We start from the raw sequence: 10,727 nt of genomic DNA, 5'->3' as shown, positions 1-10,727 counted from the left end.
GTAAATATGGGCAGGGGGTCCTGCGCCGCGTGGGCCAGGTGGAGGCACCCCGCGGGCGCGCGCCTGAGGCAGGTGTGGTTTGGCCGGACGGGCCCCGGTGCCACTTCCGCGCGGAGTAGGAGCGCAGGACGCTGGCTGGCGGCCGCGTGGCGTGAGTACCCCGAGTGAGGGAGACCGGGTCGGGCTCTAGTTTTGCAGCACTTGTTCACCTCATTAGTTCCGGGAAGCACCCCCTCTCCACGCACCACACAAATCTCGAGAGACCTCAGAGACTCTGTATTCTTTAAAATACATTTCTGGTTTGTGGTTCAGGACTGGAGGAGAAACTCGGTAGTGAACTTACGATGCGGCTTTATTTTGACTTCGTGTTATTCAGATTGCAGGAAGAGTGCGACTGGTAATGGGACTGTTATTTAAACAAGGACACCAGGGTTTACACAGGCAGTGGATTGTAGAGATTAAGCGAGCAGGCTTTGAATCTACTTATTAATTGTGAAAACTTGGGCAATTTGCTTAACTTATCTATGACTTTGCTTCTGCATATGAAAGATGAGAATAAGAAGAGATGCAGCCTTATAGGATTTTTATGAGGATTAAATAAGTTACTACTTAGTGTCTGCCTCATAGTCCACAATAACTTTGGCTGTTTTCTTTATTATGCAGTCAGATGGGCATTAATCTTCAAAGCTGCAGAAAGAAAAACCTTCTGCAGAGCTGTTGCTTGGGGATTCCTTTGGAACAGTATTCAAAGACTGAGTCCCACTGGAAAAGGTCTCATTACTCTTCTGTTGTACTAGAGACGTGATCCACCTACCTTGCTCCAAATCAAAGCCACTCTCAAATGATACAGAAACCTCAGTCTTCAAGGTTGTTCTGAAAGAGGCATGAAGAAAGGCAGCACTTTTCCAGTGAGTGTAGCCTCATTTTAAGCACCAAGCTCTGGTGCCTGAAAAGAAGTTCATATCACTTTATACAGAACTTATAAGTTGTACTATTTTGGGTGGGTGCTTATTTGTAATATTATTGCAAAATGAGGTAAACCAGAGTACCCAAATACATAAACTAAATAAACATCATAAGAATCGTAACCTGTCACATGGAAACTCAGAATTGAAAGGAATCTGAAAAATCAGATGGGCTGCCCTTTATAAATAAGGATGAGGCCCAAAAACCCAAAACCAATAAATGACAGGGCTTAGACCAGAATTCAGCTCTGCTGAGCAACAAATTATAAAAGCAAAGGATGATATTACTTCTTGTGTTGATAATAGTACTATTTTTATTTTTGACAGTTTTATGGTGCTGTGAATAATTTTTCTCTCAGCAACATCCTGCTTGGTAGCTTAACTGCATGATTCATAATCATTCTTCAGCACCTTTGATTTAAATCACAAGTCTGAAAGTTGCTACATCAATGATTGCTTTGAGAACAAGAGGATTGTCTTCTTAAGCTTTGTACAAACATGTTCTAACAGTGCTTTGGTTTTGTTGTTTTATGCAGTCCTTTTCTCTCATGTAGGGAATGTGAACAGCCAGTATAAACAAATTGACCTTCTAGGCAGTTTGTTATCATTGTGTTATTAGTGAAGTTTTCTTGATTGGGTAAGATAGGCATGGAATGCTAGCCCAAGGAAATAGGACTGGGTCCCCTCCTGTAAGAGATATGTTGCAGTTGCTGCTAACTTCAAAAGCATCATGGAGTGAAATCATTTGGAGATATTGGTCTGTTAGTTGCTGACTCGTCCTGGCCCCTTGTAGAGGCCACTCCCTCACCTGTAGGTGTTTGTTCAGATGTTACTATCTCAGTCAGACCCTCCTATTTAAAATGCCATACAACCCTACTCTTGCTATAATATATATTTGTCTATTTATCTGTCTATTATCTCTTGTCTGCCACTAGATGGTAAGTTCCACGGGGGCAGGGTGCTTGCCTCTTGTGTTCACTGCTGTACCCTAAGCGCCTGGAAACAATGCCTGGCACCAGAGCGTGTCACATGCAGACATTTCCAACTAGGGCTAGTAAGTACTTAAGCCAATTCACAATTCATTTTGCCCTGCTCCACCCTCTCCCCATTTCTGGTTATTTCTCCTGTTACCCAGGAATAAAACCTTGAGGCAACGTTAAGTCCTCCTTCTACTTGGCACTCCATGTGCAAATAGCTACTGACTTCTCCAGTTTTTTGCAAACCTGCCATTCCAGTAGTTACCAAGTTCCCATTTCTTCAGGCGCTCCTCCATTTCATTTCCTCCTCTACACCTACAGCTCTATCAGCTCCCTTTTCGTTTGCCTTCACATTCTTATCTGCAGAATGAAATCCAGAGTGAGAAATCTGGCATTCAGAGTTCTCTGCAACATGATCTCAAATCCACTTTTACAGTCTCTATCTCCTGTATATAAGAAAAGTGATTTCCAACTTATGCTTGTAAATGTGAAAGTAAAATAAGGCTTTAATGGTAATACCCTGTAAAATCCCAAGGTTGCTTCATGACAGTTTCTCTCTCTCTTTTTATTAATGAGTCCGTCTTTTCCCCCAAGTAGGCAGGAATTCAGACAAATTAGACTAATGACTGTTAACCTGTTTGTACCGAGAACTTATGCTGCTCTTTCTGTTTTTGAGTGTCCAGGCTTCAAAACCTCCCTTACATGTTACCACTACCCCAAATACCTAGATAGGTTCAGTTGGATGTGGTATTGCTTTCCTCTGAATTCTAGTGACTTTTCATGCCTTTTTAAGAATTTATCACACTCTACCTTGAATTGTAATTCTTTGGGCATTTGTCTTTTCTTTTTTGCTACATATAAGCTCCTGGAGGACAGAAAGCATGCACACACAAATTCCAGTTACTTTTTTGAGGAAAAATAAGATATGCACCCACTTATTTGTTTTTTAAATAAAAGTGAACTTAAAGTTCTCCTTAATGGGTCTTTAAGTTATTAAATATTGAGCCTCAACCATCATTTCTACAATATGGACACTTCAGGAAGAAGGCAGGTGAAATTCAGTCCTAAAAAGATTCCAATGAAGTTACTGAGGTCTGGATTTTAGAAGGGAGTAAGTACAGGGAGAGCAACAAACCCAACATCCACGAAGGTGGACAGGCACAAGTTTAAAAAATATACACAGGGCTTCCCTGGTGGCACAGTGGTTAAGAATCCGCCTGCCAATGCAGGGGACACGGGTTCAAGCCCTGGTCCGGGAAGATCCCACATGCCGCAGAGCAACTGAGCCTGTGGGCCACAACTACTGAGCCTGTGCTCTAGAGCCTGAAAACCACAACTGCTGAAGCCCGCGCACCGCAACAAAGAGTAGCGCCAGCTCGCCGCAACTGGAGAAAGCCCGGGCGCAGCAACAAAGACCCAACGCAGCCAAAAAATTAATTAATTAATTAATTTTTAAAAATACATAAACTCACTCAGAAAACCCTTAGGACAAGACAGACTTCATGGAGCCATCTGCAGCTTTGGATTTTCTTGTGAGGAATTATTCCTAAGCTTTATTTTGTTTTTGCATCTCTAGGCACGAATAATACTGTCTCCCTTTGTTTTCTGAGCTGGTAAGACTGAACATTCTCTTCCTTTTTTGATCTGTGGAGAATAGTTTACCTTCTTTCCCTTCATTGTTTAATAAAATGTTCGTATTTCTTTCGTCATTTATTTTCTGGATATATGGAGAAGATATATGCCAGAAGCTTTTAACTCTTCAGAGAAAGGTGATAGATACAAGATGCTTGAATTTGTCTCTTGTTGAAGCTTTCAGTTTTATTAAGTCTTCTATCAGCATTTGGTTTACTATGTTTTGCTTCATTTCATTATAAACATACGCTTGCACATATTCCAGTTGAGTGAATGCTTTTATTTTACTTGTGATTTTTTTCTAATAGATTAAAACTTGTTTCAGGAACTTGTGTAGGCACTTCTGCAATTTAATTCTCTTTTCTTTTCTCTTGCCTCCCAAACCTCAACTGGGGTTTTCCCATTCTAGGGCACCCATTAGCCTAATTTATTTTCTTACAAGTATCATCTAAATTTATTTTGCCATTCCTGGAATGAATCTGCAGTTTCTGTTGACAGGAAAGAGTTGGTAGGGAAAAAATATATGTATATAAATCCTAATTTTTGTGGGTTTTTAAAAATAATTTTTATTGGAGTATAGTTAATGCACAATGTTGTGTTAGTTTCAGGTGTACAGCAAAGTGAATCAGTTATACATATACATATATCCACTCTTATAGATTATTTTCCCATATAGGTCATTACAGAGTAATGAGTAGAGTTCCCTGTAGGTACTTATTAGTTATCTATTTTATATATAGTACTGTGTATATATCAATCTCAGTCTCTCAGTTTATCCCCCCCTCTTTCCCTGCTGGTAGCCATAGGCTTGTTTTCTACATCTGTGACTCTATTTCTGTTTTATATATAAGTTCATTTGTATGATTTTTAGATTCCACATGTAAGCAATGTCATATATTTGTCTGTGTCTGACTTACTTCACTCAGTATAACAATCTGTAGGTCCATCCATGTTGCTACAAATGGCATTATTTCATTCTTTTTTTATGGCTGAGTAATATTCCATTGTATAAATGTACCACATCTTCTTTATCCACTCCTCTCTTGATGGACATTTAGTTTGCTTCCATGTCTTGGCTATTGTAAATAGTGCTGCAGTGAATATTGGGGTGCATGTGTCTTTTCGAATTACGGTTTTCTCCGTATATGTGCCCAGGAGTGGGATTGCTGGATCATATGATAGTTCTGCATTTAGTTTTTTAAGGAACCTCCATACTGTTCTCCATAATGGTTGTACCAATTTACATTCCCACCAACGGTGTAGGAGGGTTCCCTTTTCTCCACACCCTCACCAGCATTTATTGTTTGTAGATTTTTTGATGATGGCCATTCTGACCGGTGTAATGTGATACCTCATTGTAGCTTTGATTTGCATTTCTCTAATAATTAGTGATGTTGAACATCCTTTCATGTGCTTTTTGGCCATTTGTATGTCTTCTTTGGAAAGATGTCTATTTAGATCTTCTGCCCATATTTGATTGGGTTAAATCCTAATTTTTGAAATGTTAAAACTTTAAGGTAAAATTCTGCATATTATCTTTACTGACAACAGCTAACGTAGGTCAGGATTTAAAGCTAACATACTACAGCTTATATTTAAAGTGTATGATTATTTGAACTTGTAATTGGTTGTAAATTTTGTCCTTTGGGAAATTTCTTCTAATGTGCTAACCAGTGAAGTTTTACTGTCAGAAGCAGAATCTTGAAAGCAAATATTTGCTTTGAAGTAAAGTATCCATATCACCCTGTTATACACCTGTGTTTACCCCGAGTTTTCCTGGTTTATAAAACGCCTTAGTTAAGGGTGTTATCAGATAGGATCATTCATGTAAATAATGAAAGTTGGGGCATAGACTAATTACATATCTGTAGTACATGGTAAGCACTGTGTAAGTGTTAAATAAATCAATCTGTATTTTTAGGGAGAATTTTATTAAGATATTTTAGCATATTAGTATGTATAGTAATGAATTGATCTAGTAAAGGGGGAGAAATTGGTGATTCTGGAAAGAGCTTAAGCAAAGGCATGAAATTATCAGATTTACAGTGATTTAAAAAAATCACTCTGTCTGCTGTGGGAAGAATGGATTGGAAGGGGGTTAGAACAGAGCAGAGATCCCAGGTTGGAGGTGCTCCCAAGAGACTCTGTGAGATGTGATGGTGATTGGTTTTTTTGTGGGGTTTCTTTTTAGTTAGGTTTTTGTTTTTTGGATTTTTTGATACCTCCTCAATCTGAATTCTCCCAGCCTCCCCAGTCAGAAGCAGCTTTACCCTAGGCTTCCTGTGGCCTGCAGTATTTTGCCACTGGTGGTTCCATGTGAATCCCCCCTTCACTTTTCTTTTGCCTCGTGTAGTCAACCATCCCCCCATCTCTCTGCCAGTGATCACAGTCCCCCAGGGAGTCATCCTTGGAAGTGTTCTATGTGGTAGTGTGCGTCTCAGTGGGAAAGCTTGGGAAGCTGGAAGTAGGGCAGGCGTTCTGGTGATGGGGAACCCAAGATGGTGGCCTTGGGAGGCCAAGGAGAGTAGAGCAGAGCATTGCTGCTGCAATTACACCCTTGCCCTGTTGTTCTGGAACCAGCAGAGGGGCATGTTAGTTGCGGTAAGTTTCAGGCCTTCCTGTTTCTTCCTGTTTTGATTTTGGTATTGGAGAACAACGTCAGCAGTTACTTCCACCTCCTCACTCAGTGCCTTCCTCAGATGTCTTTAATAAAATGCAGCCAGTTTCAGAAAACCAACAGACTCACATAACTTTTGTCCAGATTCTGGAACAGCCCTATCAAATTGTTGGGTGCAAATTATTCTGTATTGTGCCTACCCATTGGATATTTTGCACAGATTTTATTTCTGATTCTTATATCACTTTTATTTATCGAGAATTAGGATAAATAAAAGATGTCTCAAGTAAGAGATACAATAAACCTACGAAAAACTAGGACTGCTTTGTGATTACAGAATGAGAGAGAAATCAAAGAGGGGGTGGGGTGGGAATTAGAGAAAGGATATAGGAGTAAGGAAGGAAAACAGGAAAAGTTGTAACGGATTCATCATGTGATATGTGTGGGAAGGTTACTATGTATCTTCCATTGGCAGATCCTGTTAGAATTTTCACCTCTTCTGCAATGAACTTAATTTACAGATGTGACAAAGATGTGCTTTGTTTCTCTTGAAACATTTCAGATATATTTGGAACTGGTATTCTGTGAGGGGGAAATAAACAGATACAGATTATATACTGTTACAGTAAACTTTCAATAAAGTAACCAGTTAGCTTGGGGTAAGAGTGTCCTGGGAAGATGCTTTTAATATAGTTTAAAATGAAACCTATCTGCTTGACCTGTACCCTCCTAGGGAATAATTCCTGCCCTCATCCCACCCCCAGTTCTTTTTCTTATTCTCTGGGTCAGTCCCCATCTCCCATTTCTCATACCAGTCCCCATGCCATGCCCATAGCCTGTGCACAGATTTTCTTTTGTCTCTTCCTCGACTGCCTCTGTCGGCTCCCTCCTTTGGATCCTTGTTTCCAAACACACAGCATCCAGTGCTGTCCCCCTGGATGAAGAAAATCTGTAGCTCTTCTAGGCCTGCGCCTTCCTTTTGGAACAGGATTGTTCTTAATTTCCCTTTGTGCTTTGGTATGAATCACTGACCCTTCTCTGCCATATTAGTTGAGTGGATACTGATAATTATAAATGTATCTACCTTGTAATTTGGGTAGGGTCCACTAGTCAGTACCAAACAGTCTTCATGATTGTGAAGGAAATGGAGTTAAGAATGTCTCTGCTTATATTTTAGAGGGAAAAGCCGAAGAATCTTTTGACTTTCTTATGAACATTTTTTTTTTGGCTGTCTGAAACAAAGATGGAGAAGATCCAGGACAATAATTGCATACAATGGACAAGAAGATGGGCATGGTAATGAAGGGGAAAATTCTTTAAAAAAAAAAAAAAAGAAATCCTTAACTAATATCCATCTATTTTAATCAATATTTATCAAAAAAATTTTAATATAACATGAATTTGGACAGTTTTCTATCATGAAATTTCATCTTTTTTTCATATTTCTACTTCTTACAGGCCCCAAATTAAAAATATAAATCTATTAATGCTTTAAAAAATCCTGTGGTAGCATCCCTTTTTGTATTGTCTTTATTTCATAATTTAGCCCTTGATCGTCCTTGTGATGGGACCCCCCCCCCCAGCCTGCTCTGTACTAAGCTGTTGGTGAGATGTTGATGGGTGATGTCTTCAGCAGCACTTCTGACACTCTGTGCTGCACTGACCCCTCCTAGTGGCCGAGTTGAAAGCTGCTTTTCCTATGCGTGTCTCTCTCTATAACCCAGGTGCTAATGGACACTTGGTGTCAGCTCTTGTTTCTCCAGAGGTGATTTAGAAGAAGGGCGTGTGTGCAGCAGTACCATAGGAAATTGAGAGGCAGCATGTTCACACTGGGCTCTTGGGTCAGAGCCGTGTTCACTTCACAGTGCTGCCACCCAAAGCGGTGTGAGGATGTGGAGCTGATAGCCTAGGTTTCTTCATCTGTAAAATGGGAATAATGACACTTCTGTGAGGAGTAAGTGATGTGTTACATGTGAACACACAAAACGGTGCCTGGTGTTAGTACTCAGTAAATGTTAGTTTCTCAGCCTCAGCAGTACTGACGTTCTGAGCCAGGTCATTTTCTGTTGTAGGGATTGTCCTGTGCATTGTAGGATGCTTAGCATGATCCTTGACATGTAGCCACTAGCAGCCGCCCAAGCTGTGACAACCAAAAATGTCTCTGGCCATTGCCAAATGTTCCCCTGTTGAGAACCACTATAAATACAATATTTACTAGCTGTTACATTATCTTTGCCAAGCACTGTCACTGCTAAGATCCAGCTGGCTTCTGAAAGTTCTATCCTCATCTGACCCACTTCTTTTTGTTATGTTGGGCTTGTCTGAGTTATTTCATTAGCTGGATGTTAAGGTTAGCTCTTCCTTTCTGGGTTAGTATCTGAACTACGTCTCCTTAGAGCCATGTGATCTACCCCTAGGCAAGCCAGCTGCTCCTGGGAACCAATGTACAAGATTATCTTGTGACTCTCCAGCAGAGTGAAGGCACATTCTTTTCTGGTTCCTCTTTGAAAAGCCCTGCATACCTATTAACCTGCCCCAAAGTCCCAACTTTTATTCCCACGTGAACACAGCTTTTTGTTCTATTCTTTCTTAGTGTGGGATTCTTACATCAGTCCTCTTCTCATTCTGTTTTATTGGGCTGCCTGGCCACTGGATGATTTTGCAGAATTTTAATTGCTTCAGTTTTACAGAATAAATATACCTTAAATTTACAGCAATAGGGTTGCTTTTTCAAAATTTTACTTAAAAATAACATCTATGAACCTTCTTCATTGCCTTCCAGAGGACTCTTTAGAGCATATATATGTTGGAGAGGCAGTGTGGCATAATGGGTAAAGGTTCTAAAGTCAGACCACTGCTGGTTCAAATCCTGACTCCACTACCTGGGGTGGGTTACTTCATCTTTTTTTTTTTTGCGGTACGCGGGCCTCTCACCGCTGCGGCCTCTCCCGTTGCGGAGCACGGGCTCCGGACGTGCAGGCTCAGCGACCATGGCTCACAGGCCCAGCCGCTCCGCGGCATGTGGGATCTTCCCAGACCGGGTCACGAACCCGTGTCCCCTGCATCGGCAGGCGGACTCTCAACCACTGTGCCACCAGGGAAGCCCTGCTTCATCTTTTTAAGCTTCATTTTCTGGTGGGTTTCCTCTCAGTGGGGCTGTTGTGAGGAGCAATCAGATTGATACAAGTAAATCACAGTCTGGTTTATAATCTTGCTTAGCCACTGAATGTTAAATATTGTTAGGTTGCCAGTTTGATTTAGTTTTAAGGAAAGGAAAATCTTTCTTAAGGAGAGACAATGTGGTACAGCAAACTAATACATATAGATTTTGGAGTTGAACAGATTTGGTTTGAACCCTAGCTCTATCGCCTATTTGCCGAATACTAGCTAGGGCAAGTGATTTAATCTTTCTACGTTTTTCTTCACAGCAATATATTCATTTCCAACCTATGACTTTAGCTCCTTTTTCCAGAGAAAATTGAGGTAAACAAGTGTGATATCTTTCAAACTTCTGCTCCCATACCTGCTTGGCTTTATTTTTAGCAAGACTGAGGATACATGACAGTCTGCATCTGTGTCCCTTTTCTGTGCTCTCAGAGTATACCATGCATACATCTAAAATCATACTTAGCCAACTATTGAAAGTTCTATATTGCTTATCATTCAACCCCATTAGGTAAGTTCCTTGCAAGCAGAATTTTATCTTTGTCTTTCTGTTGCTTAATGCATAGTGAAAGCTTTAATAAGTGTTTGTTGAATGAAGGAATAAAAACAAATTTGAAACAAGTTGTTAATGTACTTGATTCAGTTTATTGACTGCCTGTGCAGTGCTGGGTTTTTTACACTCATCTCGAATCCTTAAAACAACCATATGAAGTGTTGCTAGCTTCACTTCCTAGATTAGGAAACTAAGGCGCAGATAATTTAAACGTGTCCAAGGACCCGAGGTAGAGAACTGTACATTTGTACAATTTGTAGTCATAGGAGGAAGGAGGAAGGATCTCCTGACAGAAGCTTTGGTCTTACAGAGAGGAACGCAGCAAGTGCCAAGCAGCAGCCTGCCCAGGAGGGAGCAGGGTGAGGAATTCTGTTTCCTGATCCTTTTCTTTCCACCCCGTGTCCTGCCAGTGCCTCTCTGGATGAAATCAACCAGCAGCTAGAGGGCAAGGGAGCCTGTGGGGTGCAGGCTTTAGAGGTTGGTGCCCTGGGGTGTGGAGCAGGGTGGAGATGGATCTGAAAAGGAAAATAGAGAATATCCAGCGCAGTCTTCCTCTTTCTGTCCGTTAGCATTCACTCACCCTTTGGGCGTAAAGCTCCCGTTCCTAACTCGGGAAACGCAAGGTCCTCTAGTCACTGCAGCCAGTTCATTCGTGCTCCCCCATGGAGGCACTGCTAGTGTTCTTTGTGTAACGTAACAGAAAAAAACTAAAACAAAGCTGCTGTAGTCTCTGCGTCTGTAGCTAATCTTTTGGCTCAAATTGGTAATCATTCCTTTTTTCTTCTAGTACTTATTTTACATTCCCCTTACCCTCTGCC

At 40.9% G+C, this 10,727-nt stretch overlaps 1 protein-coding gene across 11 annotated transcripts in view; it reads left to right on the top strand.

The window, feature by feature from the left end:
- Nucleotides 1-10,727, top strand: part of SGK3 (serum/glucocorticoid regulated kinase family member 3) — a 111,334-nt gene that overhangs the window by 46,834 nt on the left and 53,773 nt on the right. The window contains exon 1 of one of the 11 annotated variants that reach the window (XM_022595267.3): nucleotides 19-151. The exons of 8 other annotated variants lie outside the window; for them this stretch is intronic. The gene's annotated coding sequence lies outside the window, so the exon portion shown is untranslated. Of the gene's footprint in view, nucleotides 1-18; nucleotides 152-184; nucleotides 10,269-10,727 lie in introns of those variants that run through there. 2 more of the 11 variants (XM_089899063.1, XM_089899062.1) reach the window with 2 other exon arrangements.

Source organism: Delphinapterus leucas, chromosome 17, assembly GCF_059928025.1.
Source record: "Delphinapterus leucas isolate spDelLeu-1000000601 "Yukka" chromosome 17, BTC_Dleu_Yukka2, whole genome shotgun sequence".
In the NCBI taxonomy this organism is placed as follows: domain Eukaryota; kingdom Metazoa; phylum Chordata; class Mammalia; order Artiodactyla; family Monodontidae; genus Delphinapterus; species Delphinapterus leucas.
This window is presented reverse-complemented; position numbering and strand designations above follow the sequence as displayed.